The sequence below is a fragment of the Pinus tabuliformis genome, chromosome 3_1 (assembly GCF_031772625.1).
Source record: "Pinus tabuliformis cultivar Carrire ecotype Pingquan chromosome 3_1, CPIR1, whole genome shotgun sequence".
In the NCBI taxonomy this organism is placed as follows: domain Eukaryota; kingdom Viridiplantae; phylum Streptophyta; class Pinopsida; order Pinales; family Pinaceae; genus Pinus; species Pinus tabuliformis.
The window spans coordinates 799,336,719-799,357,112 of record NC_142301.1 but is presented as its reverse complement, the minus strand read 5'-3'; positions in this window follow the sequence as shown (position 1 = coordinate 799,357,112).

The window sequence follows — 20,394 nt, the reverse complement described above, 5'->3', positions numbered from 1 at the left end:
GCATGCTTCCAAGGTGTTCAACTTTCTTATGGAGATATCTACTTGTACAATCACAACCCCAATTAGTAACAAATTTTCAAATATGTATAAGTTGCCACAAATCTCCGAGGATCTCAAGTATATTGACGCTGGTTAGGTCATCATAAAACACATCTCGTTGGAAGTTTCCTTCTTCATTTTTTCCAACACCAAGCTCAGCCTCAACACTTCTTCCAAGATATCTAAATCTTGTTTATAACTCCATCAATCAACCATCTATAGTGCTTTAGCTAATCTCCAATTTTCATTCTTTCTTCAAGGTCTTTCACTGTAGTTGTCAAAATATGTCCTCCCTGTTAACTAGGGAGGTATACCTTTTTTTTTATTCAAGCTTCTTCTTTATAACAATCACCTCTTTCTTCCAGCCACACATGCTCTTTTATTTGAATAATCATAATATCAGAGAAAAATCAACCTTTCAAAACTTCATTCCTTTAGGAACATCATTCTTTTTAATCGCAACATGATCATATATTCATATTTAATGTTATCATTCTTACAACTCCCTCTTTTCATCATGCTCATCATTATTATCAAGTCATCTTCAATTATGAGGTATGTGAAGATCTTCAACATCTTGAAGATTATGTACCTGCAAATTTTCAATAACAAGTACAACCAAGTACAAATATACAAGAGCATGAAGTTGAGTTTATCAAAATAGGGTTAGCATGTCATCAAAACAATCAAGCTTTCAATATCCAAAACCTAAACCTAGTTAGGTCCATAATCAATAAAGATTACATCTTTCATACCCTAGACTTTTACATCCATCTATGCTATAGGGCTTTTGTCACAAACCCTAGATTCCATCTTTAAGACTAAAGCCTTAGATGTCAGCAACTATATTTAGAATTTCAATCGTAAAGTACACTGATGCTGCTTAGGTCATCATAAAACACATCTCGTTGGAAGTTTCCTCCTTCAATTTTTCCAACACCAAGCTCAGCCTCAACACTTCTTCCAAGATATCTAAGTATTGTTTATAACTCCATCAATCAACCCTCTGTAGTGCTTTAGCTAATCTCCAATTTTCATTCTTTCTTCAAGGTCTTTCACTGTAGTTGTCACAATACATCCTCCCTCTTAACTGGGGAGGTATACCTTTTCCTTTATTCAAGCTTCTTTATAACAATCACCTCTTTCTTCCAGCCACATAGGCTCTTTTATTTGAATCATCATAATATTAGAGAAAATTCAACCTTGCAAAACTTCATTCCTTTAGGAACATCATTCTTACAACTCCCTTTTCATCATGCTCATCATTATTATCAAGTCATCTTCAATTATGAGGTAGGTGAACATCTTCAACATCTTGAAGACTATGTACCTGCAAATCTTCAATAACAAGTACAACCAAGTACAAATATACAAGACCATGAAATTGAGTTTATCAAAATAGGGTTAGCATGTCATCAAAACAATCAAGCTTTAGATATCCAAAACTTAAACCTGGTTAGGTCCATAATCAATAAAGGTTACATCTTTCATACCCTAGACTTTTACATCCATCTATGCTAGGGTTTTTGTCACAAACCCTAGATTCCATCTTTAAGACTAAAGCCTTAAATGTCAACAACTATATTTAGCATTTCAATCATAAAGTACACTGATGCTGCTTAGGTCATCATAAAACACATCTCGTTGGAAGTTTCCTTCTTTAATTTTTCCAACACCAAGCTTAACCTCAACACTTCTTCCAAGATATTTAAATATTATTTATAACTCCATCAATCAACCGTTTGTAGTGCTTTAGCTAATCTCCAATTTTCATTCTTTCTTCAAGGTTTTTCACTGTGGTTGTCACAATATGTCCTCCCTCTTAACTGGGGAGGTATACCTTTTTCTTTATTCAAGCTTCTTCTTTATAACAATCACCTCTTTCTTCTAGCCACATAGGCTCTTTTTTTTGAATCATCATGATATCAGAGAAAATTCAACCTTTCAAAACTTCATTCCTTTAGGAACATCATTCTTACAACTCCCTCTTTTCATCATGCTCATCATTATTATCAAGTCATCTTCAATTATGAGGTAGGTGAACATCTTCAACATCTTGAAGATTATGTACCCGCAAATCTTCAATAAAAAGTACAACCAAGTACAATATACAAGAGCATGAAGTTGAGTTTATCAAAATAGGGTTAGCATGTCATCAAAACAATCAAGCTTTAGATATCCAAAACCTAAACCTAGTTAGGCCCATAATCAATAAAGGTTACATCTTTCATACCCTAGAATTTTACATCCATCTATGTTAGGGTTTTTATCGCAAACCCTAGATTCCATCTTTAAGACTAAATCCTTAGATGTCAGCAACTATATTTAGCATTCAATTGTAATGAAAACATTTATATATCTAGGCTTTTATTATCATGTGCTAGAATTTATATCAAACTCTATTAGGGTTTTATCATAAACCCTAGATACAAGCATCAAACTCTAAATTTATATATACAACGATTTTGCTTAGACTAGGGTTCAATTATGCAGAAGCTCATACACCTAGGGTTTCATTTCCTAGGATCTTTCATTAATTGTTTCAAGGGTTTCGTCATAAACCTTGATTTAACAAACCCCAAAGATCTAGGGTTTCATCATATAACCTAGAGATCAACGATAAACCCTAAAAGGCTAGGGTTTCTTCATACATTACCAAAACCCTAAACATTAAGCAAGTAGGATTTCATCATGAGTTCTAAACCCTAAGAAGACTAAGGTTTCATTATTAACATAAACTAAGCATCAAAAGGTTAGGGTTTTACAATGAACCCTAAAGGTTGGGGTTTTACCAAAGTGAACAAATGATAGTAAGATGAGAGTTGATTTATTCTGGAGATTATTCACCTTAAATAAAAATCTTGACGATTCAAAACCCTAGACATGAGGAAGCTAGTAATATAGAGTATTAAAGATAAAAAAATCAAACCTTCTTATGAAGACTTACTATAAGTCCTTATACATACCTTAAGTTACTTCTATTACAAACCTTGTAGGGCTTCTTCTTGAAGGACTCCCTCTTGAAGTATTAGCATTTTATGTACCTACAACATTTTCACAAACCTTGTAGGGCTTCTTCTTGAAGGACTCCCTCTTGAAGTAATAACATTTTATGTACCTGCAACATTTTTCTTGACAATTATGATCAAGTACTATGATCTAGAATCTTTATGAATTGCTAGGGTCCTAGGATATTAATTACAAAACTTCGACATTATTTAATTTCATTCTTGCTATGGATTAACATATATTTCAAACTACTTATAGACCCTAGACATTATAGGATAGGGTTTCTAAGTAAAGTGATGGTTTTCATATGAACTATCTAGGGTTTTACAATTCCTAGATATGATGAGAACTTACAAACCCTAAGCAACTAAACCTTAATATTTTAAACAAAAGAACATATTATACATAGGTCATAATAACATACCTTTGTCTTGAAAGTTTGATGTTCCATTGAGCTTATTTCTCTCCTTGTAAGTTGAAGACATATTATTAGATTAATGAACATAAATAACACAACAATACTTGATTTGGATAAGATCTCCGAGGCATCTTTCACAAGTTGGTGCAAAATGCTTTCTTCAACACTCGTTTTATTGTTGCTTTAATGTGTCATACTTCAATCTTCTTTTTTAGTCTAGTATTATTCAAAATATGAGGACTTGATTTTTCTTCAAGGTGATATCAATTAAATAATTTAGAGGTTGCTATAGGGCCATTCAAAGGTTGATACGACTCTTTTCTCAAAGTTGGCTTATCACATAAATACTTCACAAATTTGGGTCACCTTATGAAGCTTAGTTTCTATACCACTATAAGGACCTGGTTTTTTCATGTAAATGAGTGCATGTCTTTAAAATACTTCAAAGGCATAAATGTCCATTGTATGACATGTAACTGTATATTGATTATTATATATTGAATTGATGTAAGATATGAAATGATTACAAATGATAACGAGGGTCTGCTTATATACCCTAGGCAGGTGCCCTTTCATGAATGGTCATGTCTCTAAGATATTCCTCTTCATTACTAATTAACTATTCATTAGTTAATTAATTATTAATCATTATTATTATATTTATATTTATTATTTTTATATGAATTATATTTATAACATTGCATCTCTCTTCAAGAAGCTTTGTCCTCAAAGCTTACTGATGAAAGGTTGGATCTCTTTTTTCTACTCATCGTGGAACTGTCATCTTCGTTGTTACAAGACGATATGATGCTCTGAGTGATAGACAAAATTGTCGTACTGAGAACGGATCAGACCATCCTAGATTAATCTTCTATGGAATCTTCTGATCTCTGAAAATTTGTGATGAATAGTTATTGTAACACTGGATTCTGCAAACTTCAGTATTCTTGGGAACATAAATTTGTTGTTTATGTTCTGAGTGATACTAGTACGTAGATTGATTGGAAAGTCTGCACTTGTGATTCAGATGTCGATAAATAGTTCTTCTGGTTGGAATTTCCTTTATCATTTTGGTAGCTTCCTGATTTCTTCAGGTGCTATTGTTGTTGAGTTGGCTACTAAATCTTCATTTGGAATGTCTATCGTTTGAACTGAAAATTTTGAATATGTTTTAACTTCTCTAGATTTTTCTTCTTCTTTACTTGTGATATCGACTGGATCAATATTTATTCCTTTATCTTCAACTTGGACTGAAACGACTGACGACTTCAATACTTTGTTTTGAAGTTGTTCTAACTTGTCATTTAGTGACTTCTTGTCATTTTTAAGTTTTTTTATTTGCGTAAGTAAGGCTTGGTTATGATTCCTTAGATGTGAAAATTCGTCATTTTCTGAATCATTGACTTTGTCCTTAATACCTTTATCATTATCTTTTAAATTTTTTATTTGCTCTGATAATTTTTTATTAAGGGTTTATAGGCGCATTTTTTTTTCTCTGATAGATTCTCCTTTAGTTCCTTTTTTCTATGATAGATTCTCCTTTAGTTCGTTATCAGAACTTTCATTTTCTCATTTTAGTCTTTGTTTCTTAACCTTGGACTTTTTAATTTGTGAAAGTAATTTCTCATTATGATCCTTTAGACGCCAAATTTCTTCGTTGCTTTTTGTTGATTTTTCTTGAAACCGATCTTCGAGATCTTTATATTTCTTCTCTGATGCTTTGTTCTTTTGTTCAAGTTTTGCAATTTCTTCCTTTAATCGTTTTATTTGCATTTTCTCATTTTTTGGAAATACTGAGAGGGGGGGGGGGGTGAATCAGTATTTCTTTTCCGACTATTTTTTTGCCAGTTAAAACATTTATATTCAGAACACAATATGAACAACAAGAATAAATGCTTTTATTAATATAATCTTTGCAGTAAAATAGATACAGTATATAAGTGGTTGCAATCAGTTGCCAAGCACCAACTTGGACTTTTGTGAGGCTCCAACCTTCAGAGCTCCAACTCTGTTTCGCCAAGGAAACAATCTTGGACTTAGGAGCACCAACCCCTAAGGACTTCAATCCTTTCTAGTTCCTGAGACACCAGTCCCAAAGACACCTATCCTTCCTACTTCTGAGGCATCAACCCTAAGGACTCCAATCCTTCTTACTTCTTAGGCACCAACCCCAAGGACTCCAATCCTTCTTTCTTCTGAGGCACTAGCCCCAAGGGTTCCAATCCAATCTTGTCAAGGCACGTTTGATAGTAATGTTCTGCTCTCAGAACTCTTCATTACTGAGTTCTGTCTGTTTACAGCTTCACTGTAGTCTCCATGCTACAACATCAATGATAGCCAGTCTTCTCATGAAGGAGTCTTTACAACTCTTCATACTGCCCACACAAAGTGTCCAATAGCCTTCATGACCTCTGATAATGTCTCCACACAGCTTTAGTGAGTCCACTGTTAGCTGCACTAAGCTCTACATAAGAACTAGCTTTTTGTTCAAGCATATGTTCTTATTGTCACGGTGAATGCTTCAACATGACTGTTTCTCTGTTGGCTACTTCTGCCATTCGACTATCTCCTGTCTTGTTGGTCCTTCGACCCTTTTTTCTGTTCTGTTGGACCCTCTCACTGCATTTGTTTCCTCCAACTGTACCAACAGCGTTCAACCACCCTCTGTTCTCTATTTTTCCTATTTTATGCATTCCTCATGCCTCTGTCTATCGGTTTCCTCTTTTTGCTGGCTCTTTGGCTCCCCCCTCGGTCTTTGTAGTTTCCTCTGCACCGTTTGATCCTTTGGCTTCCCTCCTTGGTCGCTGTGTCTTTTTTTGTCTCTTCGTGCTCACCAACACTCCTGAGACACGTTGATTCAACGACGAGGACTAAATAATAAACAGAGAACACATATTCCAAGTTAAAACTGTAACAACGCTCCTTTTTGCAATCATCATAGATATACACAGGGTTTTACAGTTTAACGAAGATGCCACATCGCAATTGCAATCGCAATCGCCACGATTCAGCCTACTGAACTATCGTTCAAGCCTCTTGAACTATCAAGAGCGTTATTATAGGCTTTTGGCCTAAAAAACCCTGTGCAATACAAATGTTTAAATACATAGGAAATATATGAAAAAACGGGTGAAAACGTTAAAGGGCGGACTTCAAATTTATTTCACCTTCATCTATACCTGCATCGGGTCCACAATGAAATCACAATCGATAGTCGCAGCATATCGCACCATCCCTTTATAACTTGCAATGGTCACTTTCAACATGGCGGACGTGATATAGTATTAAGTCAATTGTAATGTTGCATTGGGTCTACAACATTCATTGCAATCAGCGCTTGCCCTTGGTGGAGGTCCGATGCGATATTGCTAATCGCTATTGGCAATTGCAATGGGCCGCTTAACACTTTATAACTCCCGCTCTCGAAGTGCTGATGCGATATATGTCGACAATCGCAAATCGCAAAGGTTCAAGTCTAGACGTTAACGTAGACCACTCACTTATAGCGATGCAATAATGTGTGCCGGACTCGATAAGGCTCAACACTCCCGTGCATAAAATTTCAAGTCTGCTTTCTCGAATCTGCTAAGTGTTTAGCGTGATTTCTCTGTGTAAATGGCATTTGACGATAAACAAATAAATACACAGGGTGATGCTATATGGGTTCTATGGACCCGATAGCGTTAAAACTTCCGCCTATAATAATTTCCAATACACCTATGATTTCTGCCTCTGATAGTGTATTTGCAATACAACCAAGTCTTCTGCCTCCGATAGTGTAAATGCATATATATGTGAGTTTTGGCCTCCGATAGTGTAAATGCATATATATGTGAGTTTTGGCCTCTGATAGTGTTAATGCATATATATATATATATATATGAGTTTTGGCCTCCGATAGTGTTAATGCATGCATATAACCCTTTTGTGGCATATATTGCTCCCGATAGTGTATTCTTTGGCATTCTTGCTCCGATAGCTCTGTCTGCTTCCTCTGATGGCTCCGATAGCTCTGATTGCTTCCTCCAATGGCTCTGTTTGCTCTTTGCTCCTCCGATAGCTCTGTTTGCTTCGTTTGCTCCTCCAATATGTTCCTCTTTGGCATATATGTATGACATATATATATAGCTCCTTTGGCATGTTGACTCCTCTTTTGATGACTTCTTCCTCTTGATTCTTCTTGGGCATGTATTACATGCAATGCTCCTCCGATATGGCTCCTCTTGCTCCAATGTGGCTCTTCTTGTTCCAATGACCTCCTCTTGATATCTTCAGACCTTGATGGCTTCTGCCTTTTCCGACATGCCTCTCTTGCTCTGATATTCTGCAATATACTTTGATATGCCTCCTTTGTTAACTCCTCCGTTAACGAACTCTTGCTTATGGCTTGGCTATCCTGATGGCCTTGCTCCTGTCTCTTCATGGATCTGCTTTGCTTTCCCTTGGCTTCATATCATCATCTAGAATATCTAGTATCTAGAATATTTCCATATTGACATCAATGACAACCTAGGTCAACATCATTGTCTTGATGTTTTTTTGTACTAAATAATCTTCCACACCTTGGACAACATAAATTGCACTTTTTTTGAATATATGTATATCCAATTTCATCTAGACAACTTGGATATTTAGTCCAAAATAGTGATTGTTGTGTGGAACTCATCTTGACTACTTCCTTCATTACTTTTGAATTAGGCCCAATTTTTCTTGACTTGATAACCTTCCTTGGTAATTTTTTTTTAATATATATATATTCTCAACAATTTTTTTTTTTTGTTGCTAAAACCATGAGCTTCTAAACTACTTAAGAAGAATCAAGATAATCTTATCTACTCTTCCTTCTCTTACCTATAGTTTTAAAGATATTTAGAAATATTCCCTTTTGACTTTATCATGCATTTTTTTTATGAATAATGTAGAACCTTCTTATATATATGAATGTTATCCTTCAAAATTTACTTTGGTCTATTTTTTTTTTTTTACTAGTCATTGAAATGTCAATGGCCAAAGGCCTTATTTTTTTCCCATGGAAAAATCATAATTTTCATTGATAATTTGAAAATTACACGCTGAAGATGCTGGTAGCATATGTAATAAAAGTGGTCATAAGCCACAAACTGTGTTGTTCTATCCAAAAATGAGTCAATCCCAAGTATGGGAGATTGTTAAGATAAATACATATGATATGTTCTGTAATATATAGACATGACATGTACAATAAACAAAAATTTAATTACATCAAAATTCTCCATAAATGACATGAAATCAGGGCCTGTAGGCCCCATCTTGCTGCACATCCATGTATGACCGATGGTAGTAACTGTAGTAATCCCGATCATGTTGTTCCCTAATCAACTAGATGCCCTTGTGGCTGGAGCGAGGCTTCTTTGGATAGCTGGTTAGAAATTTTGTTGCGCTCCCTATATATATGATGGAAAGAGTAGAGAAAGCTGCGATCGTGAGATGGTGTATCACATCCCAAGGAAGTTGATGTGTGTTCCCACAACTAGTCCATGGGTCCAACCCAATGTGAACCAGATTGCCATTGCCAATCTTCCAAGTCAATCTGCCAATCTTCCAAGTCAATCCATCCATGATATATACAAGCGAGTTTAGGATCGCCCTCCAAACTGCTGAGATATTTTATTTGTCCCAGGTGGGGGCTTGATCAAGTCAAGGGGATGGAGAGGGGAAATATACTTCTGGGAGACCACCTCTACCCAGAGATTCCTGGAGGTGAGGACATTCCATCCCAATTTTGCTGCCAGGGCACTTGCAAATATATCAAGATTTTTCATACCCCATCCACCCCATTTTTTTGGAAGAGCAAGCTTATCCCATCTAGCCCAAGAAAAAATGTGCCCTTCATGTTTGCCCTTCCAAATGAATCTACAACACAACTATTGTATTCTGCTAAGAATACCTTTCGGTATCCAAGCAAGTGACATCCAGTAAACCAGAGTAGCTTCCAGAACCCATTTGATGAGGATGAGTCAGCCTGCCCTGGAGAGCCATCTATGGTGCCAAATGTTTAGTCGCCTCTCGATTTTGGCCACTAGCCAAACCCAATCTGCAATCTTGTAATTCACAGGCTTTAACCAAAATCCCAAATATTTAAGACCTTCAAAGTGTAGAGAGGTAAAAGGGAAATGCTGTTGTGCAGAGATAGTTTCATTAGGTGAGCATCCCGTAGCAGATAATGTGGATTTGAGATGATTGCACTCCATGCTAGTGGAAAAACAAAAAGATCGAAAAGCAGTGGCAAAATTTGTTGTGTCCCCCAATGATCCATTCAGAAAGATGAGAATATCATCAACGAATAGAAGGTGGGTAAGGATGCAATTTTTTGTGATCTTGATACCCATTAATCTGCCCTGTCTTTTTTTCCGCAATAATGTGACAAATCAGTCCGTCCATGACCAATAAGGACAATAGAGGTGAGAGAGGACATCCTTATCTGAGGCCTCTCTCAACATCAAAGAATGATGATGCAGAGCCATTGATAAGGACACTGTATGATACGTTAGTGTTGGAAATAATACTGAGAGGGGGGGGGGGGGGTGAATCAGTATTATCACATTAATAAAACTTTTTCATTTCCATAATCAGATTCATACATGCTACTTCCACAACTTCTTATGATTAAGTTATTATCAACCATATTATCAATTAACAGATGCAGTAACATAGAATAGATCATCACACATAAGGAACACACATGAACACCATGATATAAGGTGGAAACCCAATGCGGGAGAAAACCACCTGCTGCAAGTCATCTCAATCTTCTTCTTAATAAGAAAATCCTTTTACAATATTTGTACTGGTGCAGTCTTATACCAGTACGGGAGCTACAACCCCCTTTGCTCTTGTACTAGCCGATCCATTTACTAGTACGCAGGCTACTACCTACTACAATGCTCCAAAGATTTCCTTTAGCTCTTGTACTAGCTTAGATACTAGTACGTAGGCGCCGGCCTACAATCTTCTCTCCTCCAGGTACCATGTTTCATCAATTTTCATACTTGATACACTGAAGCACAACACATAATCTGAAAGGCCACGTTTCATCCAATTTTCATACTGGACCCAACAACAACATTGAAGCACATAATCAAACAATCTTCTGAATCACCCAATCACCAGATCCATACACATACAATGATATTATGAGAGTTATCAACCAGATCTAGTACATAAAGATAAGTCATTAATCATGCTGCTATCTGAACTCAATACCAGTAACCAAACATCAGTTATGCACCCAAAACCCTGCAGAATAGTCAAAGGCAGTTAAAACAAATTTCAAGCAGGGACCGCAACTTCACTGGTATAGATCTGCGGATATCCGCACTTCCACTTGCTCCGAGCCTGCGGATCTCCGCACCTGTACCTTCTACCTGTCTGCGCACCTCCGCACTGCCTCTTCTGCTTCTCTGCGCATCCTTGTGCAGATCCGCACCTGCGCCTTCTGTGGCGCCGCGCACCTCCGCAGCTGCGCCTTCTGTGGCGCCGCGCACCTCCGCAGCTGCGCCTTCTGTGGCGCCGCGGACCTCCGCACCTGCGCCTTCTGTGGCGCTGCGTACCTCCACACCTGCGCCTTCTGTGGCGCCGCGTACCTCCGCAGCTGCGCCTTCTGTGGCGCCGCGTACCTCCGCAGCTGCGCCTTCTGTGGCGCCGCGCACCTCCGCAGCTGCGCCTTCTGTGGCGCCGCGGACCTCCGCAGCTGCGCCTTCTGTGGCGCCACGTACCTCCGCAGCTGCGCCTTCTGTGGCGCCGCGTACCTCCACAGCTGCGCCTTCTGTGGCGCCGCGGACCTCCGCACCTGCAGTGCTTCTGCGCCTGCGTACCTACGCACTTTTCCTTCACTGTACTTGCATACCTGCGGATATAGATAATTTCAAGACTTCAAGAATAACCCAGACTGTCAGATCTATAGATCTGATCATGCGCCGAAGTGATCTCAATCCATCAGTAGATTCGCCTTATTTAGATCTAGACATTACTCCCAAGAGATCATAGTATTTCAGATCTAGCTCCCATAAGATGTTCAACCCAAAACCCTGCTCAAGCCAAATGATCTCCTTTGCTTTATATAGGCAAGCTCTTCCTCAAATCATGGATGAATACCACGAGCCAAAACCATAATAACACAATACCATCGGCTAAATACCAAGGGTTAAACATAAGAAACCCCACGTGTGCTTTTCTCTGCCTTGAAGTAAGTGAACTGGGGGTATGCACCTCATGAACGGGATAACTGCGGGTATGTACGCACTATATGTAAGATAGTCCTGCGTGTACGCACCTTCTGTAAGGTGTACCTGCGTACCCCTTATTTTCTTCCAATCTGAGAGGCTACTCATTAATCTTTGCTACTGACTGGTTGTACTGTGATCCATCACCTGTATAGGTTGCCATCAAGGACAACACTTTAGCCATAATGTCAACAGTTAGTAATACAACACATAATCCATTGGATAAAAGGTAAGGGGAACCCTAGGTGAGTTAATAGCATCCTTATGTAGAGCCAGCTAGTTTGGTCAACTGCCTTAGCCAGATCAATCTTGAGAACCATACCTTTGAGTCTCTTAATTTTGATGGAATGAAGGGCCTCTTGTGCAGTACCTACAACTTCATGGATTTGTCTGTGATCAAGAAAAGAGAATTGCTCTGGGGATATGTACTTAGATAAAATGGGCTTGAGTCGATTAGCTATGATCTTGGCAATAATCTTATAGATATAGTTACAGAGTGATATAGGCCGAAAATCATTAAAAGATTGTGGATCATCAGATTTGGGGATCAGAGCAATAAAAGTAGAGTTAAAGGCATCATACATTAGCCCCCCCATCCGACATTCTTCAATGACCTGTAGGAGATCATTCCCTAGGATATCAAAGAAAGCAAGGTAAAATTCAATCGACCAACCATCAGGTCCAGGGCTTTTATCCTTCTTGAACCATTTTAGGGTGCCTTCCAATTTCCCCAAAGTAACAGGCATTAGTAGGTTCTCTCCCGCTTCTTGATCCACAAATCTAGGGAAAAGGCTTGCCACCTTGATGATCTCAACAAGATTTGCATCATGTGAAGCACTGAACAGTCGACTAAAATGGGAAGTATTGAGGGTAGCTAATTGATGAAAAGTCTTTGCCTACGTACCCTCATCGTCCTCCAGGAGCCAGACGGTATTGGAAACTCGGCAGCCATTTGTAAATCGGTGATAAAAATGTGTTTTCATCCCCCGCCTGTAGCCAAATGGCACGGCTCCAAAGTCTCCAGGTTTCCTCACGGTCCTTCAAGATTCTATTTCGATCCGCTTCTAATTTGATGAGTCATTCTTTGGCCTCAAAGGAGACAAATCCACGACCATCCCGATCCACCAGATTGGAAAGCTCCATTTCTGTGTCTCTCGGTGTATGTTCATATTTATTTCTTTTTTCCCTGGCCCAATCAATAGATTTATGTTTAAGGGTGAGCATTTTTTTGGCAAAGACTTCAAAGACAGATTGTCCAGAAGAGGGAGTATAGGTCTTCCAATGCTTTGTAACCATATGTAGGTATCCTTCATCCTTGAGCCAGGTGAAATTGAATTTATATGGTGCCTTTGGTTTGCAGTCAGCACAAGAAAATTTGAGATAAATGGGTAAGTGATTAGACAATCCCCCAAATCCCACCCATTGACGATATAAAGAGAGATGGTCTAGTAGAGAGTCCTTGACTAAGAATCTATCCAGCCTCCTGGCGAGCACTGCATCTCCAATCCTTTTATTACGCCAGGTAGGTTGCAATCGGGCCATAGGGATATCAAATAGATGATGGTCCTCCAGTAGTGAGCAAAAAAGATCAGATAGTGAGTCACATTGTGCATTATGTTAGGATTTAGAATGGCCAATAGAGAAGTTGAGATCTCCCCCAATAATAATATTATCAACTTGCATGTAGGTGTGATTAAGGAGATTGTGCCAGAATGGTGCCCGATTGATACAGGGTCCATATACATTGATGAGTCTCAGCTCCATCCCAAATTCAGAAGTGTAAATATTAGCACCAATGATTCCTTCCCCACCCCAAATATTTAGTAATTTTACAACCTTGGGATTTTAACCTAGAGCCAGACCACCAGACCGCCCACGAACATCCAAGGCATGAAATTGCCAGCCCGGGATAAGTGCCTCAAGTGTGGGGGTGATCAATGAACAAGGTGCAAGAGTTTCTTGAAGAAAAATAATATCCACCAATTCTACTTCTATCAAAAGGTGGAATGATAGTTTCTTAGCGGGACTAGCCAACCCACGACAATTGAAGGAGAGCCACTTCATGGAGAACCAGGGAGAGATGAGGTCAATGCTCTAAGGACCTTGTCAATGGTAGGTTGGTGGCCATGAGTCACATCCAATCCCGCCTGGAAGATAGCCTTGGACATATTGGAATGTCGACCCCGAAAGGTCTAGTGGGTGGAGGGGGGGGGGGGGGGGGGAACAATGCCGATACCACAATGATCACTGGGAGAAATTTGTGCAAGGGAGTGGAGGTTATAATAATGACTCCAGTTAGAGTCAGTGGAGAGCTCTGCAGAAGTGATGGGACCGGGGAAATCTAGAATGGGGGGGGGGGAGTGGGAGAGAGTAGGCAAGGAAGGAGGCGGTGTGGAGGGAGGACAAAATGCAAGTCTAGAAGTGAAGATAGATACACATGGAATGTAGTTAGATGAAATAACATAATTTAGATAGGGTAAAGAGGAGTTTGTACTCGCATTAGGGGAAGCCTTCGCCACAGTGGCACAAGCTCTGGTAATATGTGGGGATGGGGGGCGAACAGTATACATGTGAGCATCATGGGCCGCTGGATCAGCCATCGAGGGACCGTCCTCAGTCTGTGCAGGTGTCTTGCCATGTGGATCAGCTAAAGTGTTTGTTGCAGCTTGTTCTGGACGAGCCATCAATGTAGAGCTGGAGGCAAGTAGAGGGCAGTCTTTGTATAGGTGCCCAATTTTGTGGCACCTCCGGCATTGATAGGGGACACCTTCATAATCTAAAATTTGTACCCTACATGTATTTCTCCAGTGGAGTTGCAGGTTCTCCTCTAGACCCTCTCTAGTGTCCAGGTGCACTAAGATACGTGCCATAGCCATGTTCCCAGTGACAATATAGGATTTGTCATAGTCCAAGTATCTACCCAAGGCATTCCCAATTCTCTTAAATACATCTTCTGACTAGAAGTGGAGTGGTAATCCTGGAAGACGCACCCATATAGGACCAGCCCCTAAGTGTTCGTGCTCTGGGTCGAAAAGTGGACTCCAATGTTTTAGCAGAACTAGAGCAGATTCAATATGCCAGTATTTTGATAATATCGAGGGGATGAACTAAGGGCGCTGAAATCGTAGCGCAAACCAACCACGAGAAAGAGTCACCCCAAATGGTAGTTCGTTGAGAATTTGTCCCCAAATTTCCAGAATCCATTGACGCAAATGAGTATCCGAGTATGCTTTGCCACAAAATCTACCCACCAAAACTCAATCAGAGGTATCAAGCATGTCACCCATCTGGAGATCGTCACCAAAAGTGAGAGAAATCATCTTTGCCCTGGCTTTGACCCCTTTTAAATTCTCTGGGGGTCAGCTTGACCTGCCAGTAGAAGGGTGGAACAGTTCCAATACCCAACTGTGGACCCCAAGCTGAGTCTAGGTGAGGGGGAGAGGTGCCAAAAAAATAATGGAAGTGGGAGGGTTTGAAATCAATGGAAGAGTAGTGGAGGATGAGGGAAAAGAGGATGGGGGAAGAGATGGTCTAGAACTAGGGAGGGTAGAGGGAAAGTGGTCCCAGTGCTGGGGATGACAAGGGGCTCCGGGGAGAACGATGCAGAGGAGGGGTCAAGACACGTAGCAAGGAACTGTAGAGATGCTGGGGAGAGCGGAGGGTAGTTCGGTTCATGAGTAAATAAAGCCTCATCAAGTAGTCCAAAAGACGGCAACGAGGTAGTGAGCGGATCGGTCGAATGGATTAAGTGATGAGCCAGAAGAGGGAAAACGGGATAATTCAACACTGAAAAGACTCGTGGTTCACCGACCAAAGACGAGGGGATCTCTAGGGAGATTTGGAGGTTGTAACTGACAGTTGTGGGGGGGAGACCGTCCAGATGGGCACCGAGGTGAAAGGGTCCTCAAAATAGTCTACAATGTCCATCTCCATGCTATTCGACAGCCTGTGAGGAGAGCGCCCAGGGAATAGTACCAAAATGACAGTTGGCCAGACAAAACAAAATGTTTTGATGCTGATGTCGATAACAAAATAAGTGAACGGACGCAGAGGGGCAGGCAGTCAGAAGGGAGACAAATGGGTTAACCCTAGTCACGGGTTGGTGGACTAAGCTCGTAAGGAGCACCATAACCAGTCACTAGGGTTTTGAGATGCGGCATCACCATCGCTGGACAAGATATATATATATAGATATATAGATATATATATATATATATATATATATATATATATATATATATATATATATATATATATATATATATATATATATATATATATATATATATATATATATATATATATATATATATAACTCTTTTCTTTTATAATCTTTTCTCCATATTTTTTTGAAAGTGGCTAAGGGCCTAACTGAAAATGGAGAAACTCCAACTCATGTAGTGAAACACGAGTTGTGACGACAAGTTGATGGCCAATGGCGTGGATCTACCAATGGCCGAGATCTGCCAACATGGATTTGCTACCAATGTACCGACCAAAAGTCATATATGCAGCGAAAATATTTAAAATACTTCAAAGACATAAATGTCCATTGTAAGACATGTAATTGTATATTGAATTGATGTAAGATATGAGATGATTACAAATGATAATGAGGGTTTGCTTATATACCCTAGGCATGTGCCCTTTCATGAATGGTCATGTCCCTAAGACATGCCTCTTCATTACTAACTAACTAACCATTAGTTAATTAATTATTATTAATTATTATTATATTTATATTTATTATTTTTATACGAATTATATTCATAACAGTGCACAAATCTACTTACACTCTCCTTAATAGAGCTAGATACCTTATGCAAAAATTCTCGTCCTTTTTCACAAGGATCTAAATTCCTTTCTTATGATAGGTTTCAGTCCTCTTTATTAAAGAAATATTAGGTTATTTTTCTATCACAAAACTTTGATTTATGCTTAGAACTTATACTTTTCCAAGGTATTCACTTTACCACAAAGATGAGATTTTTCTTTTGATTCACATTCCAGACTACCTTCTTGAAACCTTGTTACAAAGGATCAGATTTGAGGCTAATTCTATAGGATTTACTTCAATTTTGAAGATTTTGTCACTTATATTATTGTGAAGAACTTCGCTTCATATTACAAGGAACTTGGCCTTGTCTAGGTTAGAGTTCTATCTACTTGGTTCTCTTATTTTCCTTATCCTTCAAGCTCAGGTCTGCGGTCTAATTGCAAAGTTACAACTATGACTATAAATTTTTGTTCTCCTTCTAAATGTCTTGGCCTTTAAAGGTAGATTTGAAACTCTTGTTTTTCCAACCAACAATGATCTTTTGGCTACCTTGTTTTCACTAACCTTAGCTTTGATACCATGTTGAGAAATCCATTAGGGAAACACTAGGGTTTCTTATTCATTTTCTTTCTCTTTTTCTTGACAATATCTTGTGATTAGTTATTTCTTTTTCTTTGTTATTATATTATCATCGTCAAGACAATTGCCAAAACTTCAAAGACAATAGGAGAACACAAGATGTAGGCACTCAGCCAGGGAAAAACCCCTATAATGGGGAAAACCTAGTCAAACTCAAACTAAGAACATATACTTCTTCCATCCACTCCATCAAGTCAACTTCCAATTCAAAACTCCAGTCCATACTTTCACAAGGCAACACAATTTTGTTCTTCAATATATATCTTGGTTTGCTTTGTGACCTCTGAACCTCGCAATATATCTTTTACCCTAGAGTTTCAAGGTATATATGACAGAGTAGGCACATATTTCGATCCTTGGTTTATCTTCCATTCCTTCTCTTGTCTTGACTCTTATATTAATGAACTTCATGTTGATAAATCTAGGGCATAACACTTAAGTGATTTCTCTTCTATTAGTAACTGCTTGTGAGTGATTTTTACTTCTTTATATTAGGATATTATTTTATTTAGGTTGTTAGTGTTATTCTTCATCAAACAACTACCAATGCATAAAACATAAAGAGACAAGAGACACATAATATAGGCTATCAGCCAGGGCCAAAACCTCTCCCACTTGAGAGGAAAACCCAAACAAATGCTTCTTCTTATAGAGTCTTCAATTGACGAATACCAAGACCAAGACCCTTGGCCTATTTTCCACTCCAAGACCAAGACACAAAACCTTTTTCCTCTTCCTTGAGTCAAAGATAATCAAACCCTTTGCTTCTTCTTCTTCCCTGTTTTCCTTCAAAATTTTGACCCCTTGATTTCGGTCTGCAACTTTTGGTTCAATAAAAAACACTAGTTTGTATAGATGACCAACTTTGAACCTTAACTAGCCTCTCTTTAGAAAGAGACTCCTTCCTTTTAATTTGTCTTCCTTTTGACTTGTTCTTCACCCAACTTGGTTACCTTTAGATGATTGTAATCTTCTCGGCCTCCTTGTTGCAATAGAAAGGTCTGCAACTTCGCATGTGTGGAGATTACTTAGCCCAAAACAGTCCCAACACAGTGCTAAAACACTTCGCTCTTTCTTCCTCTCCCCTCACGAGTTATAGGGCTTCTTCTTTATTATCTTCACACTACTTAAATTTAGACTTACTTCATCGAAAATATGTACTCTAAAATGAGGCTGAGTGGCTTGTTTATAGTTGTTTTCTATCATAAGAAGTTGACTTGTCATCCAGCTAAGTCGACTTGTCATTTGGAGAGATGTTATTATTCCTTTTGAATCTGAATTGAAGGGAGATGATTGTGCTTGTCTTGGAGGGCTATTTATACTTATCTAATGACTCATAAAAATGTAACATACCCAAGAAGGGTCCTTCATACATGACATTGAATCAATTTGACATTTATGACTAGATGACAAAACCTAAAGGCTCACAATGGGAGCCATTACTAAAAATAAATTTCCTTGCTCATGAAACCCATGAGACAAGCATTACAATAATAATTTTATTTTTCTTCTTTTCATCAATTATATAAAATCACAATTACACGTCATTATGAAGACCAAACCTAGTTACACTTTTCAAGACTCCCTCTTAACTAGGGAGGTATTCATAATGGTACTTGGTCATTCTCAATCTGAAAAATTTCTCATAAGAAGAGTCGGATTGGTAACCCATCTATTTTGTATCATATCAACCAACATTGTCACATAACAAGGCCTTGACTAACAACTCTATCTCTCCATGAGATCTGAGCACAATGCTAGCGAGACCAATGATGTATAGCCACCCTCGTCATTGTTTCTCTTGGAACATACCCCACTTGGGTTCTTAGGGTGTGTTCCACTAGGACTATTCTTATCTTGGATTCCCAGTCCTCAAAGAATATCGGTCCTCTATGACTACTCTTATCTTGGATGCCCTAACTCATCCTCAAAGAGTATCAGATGCCAAATGTTTACCCAGTCCTCCATTTTGTCTTCCCAAGTGAAGGCAAGAATGATGTGTCTATCTCTCCCTCTTAATTACATGGACATATCTATTCCAATAGAGGAATGTATTCATTCCTACGGAAGGAATGTACCTAAGCTCCCTCTTGGCTTAGGAATTTCCAAGTTTCTTCCAAGTAAGAAACTTGTTTCTAGGCTCCCTCTTAATTAGGGACCTACAACAACTCCTTAGGTGGAGATAACGGGACAACCAGCTGCTGAAGAACTCCTCTTCACGATGTCATGAACCTTTTTTCGTTATCTAGGAGTCTTCATGTTTGGGAATTCTACATAGGGCATCGAAAATCCATCACTTTCATCCATGAGTCACCCATGTCATTATCAGAAAGAAATCCATCAGTCCATATTTGGCCTTCCCCCATGCCATGTTTCTTTCTTCATGCAATGTTTACTTAAGTATCTTTCATACTACTACATGTGCATCAGTGGTGGAAGACATCCATAGATCTTCCCTTCGCAGCCCTGCATAAACCCATCCAGATATTTGTTCAAAAATAAAGGAATGAACATTAAAATCAACATTACCTTTGTGATGGTCTTTCATCATGACTTCTAGTTTGCATCAACATCTTGCATACATATCAACGCATCTCCCAAAGATGTATATTGTCAAGGGTCTCTTTCTTTTTCAGACTCCATCAGAGTCTTCATATCTTCCATGGAGATATCCTAGTCAAATCTTCTTGGTCTTTCAGATGTTGATTGTCTTTACCATGGTTGCATATTCCACGATCTCTTCCTTCCTTTCTTCACACATTTCATACCTAGGAGATTCCAATCAAAGTTCCTGAATTGTAGTCAACCACCTCATACTTCATATGAGGACATATTCTGTTGATTTCATCTAGTGAATGTGTGACCCATGAATTCCTGCATCCTTTTCAGGGAAGAGATCCTTTCTTTTGATCATGCTCTTAAGATAGATCATTGGTTCATGATATCTGCAACCATATGACATGACTTCCACAATATCAAATGTAAGAATACATACCTCATTTTTCCTTTGGGTCATCCAAACTTCCTGTAGTAGCTTCCTTGATTGAAAGAGCTTCAATCCCTTGATCTGCTTCAATTTTATGTCATCATACCATCATCCCATGAATTCCACAAGTTTGGAATTCTTAATGAAACACTTGTTTCCCCTCATGATCTGTGAACCTTTCAATGAAGATTCCATCAGAGAATATTGAGGATCTAAAGTATCCCCATCAACAGATGTTTCCTTTTCAAAGATGTATGATGAACCT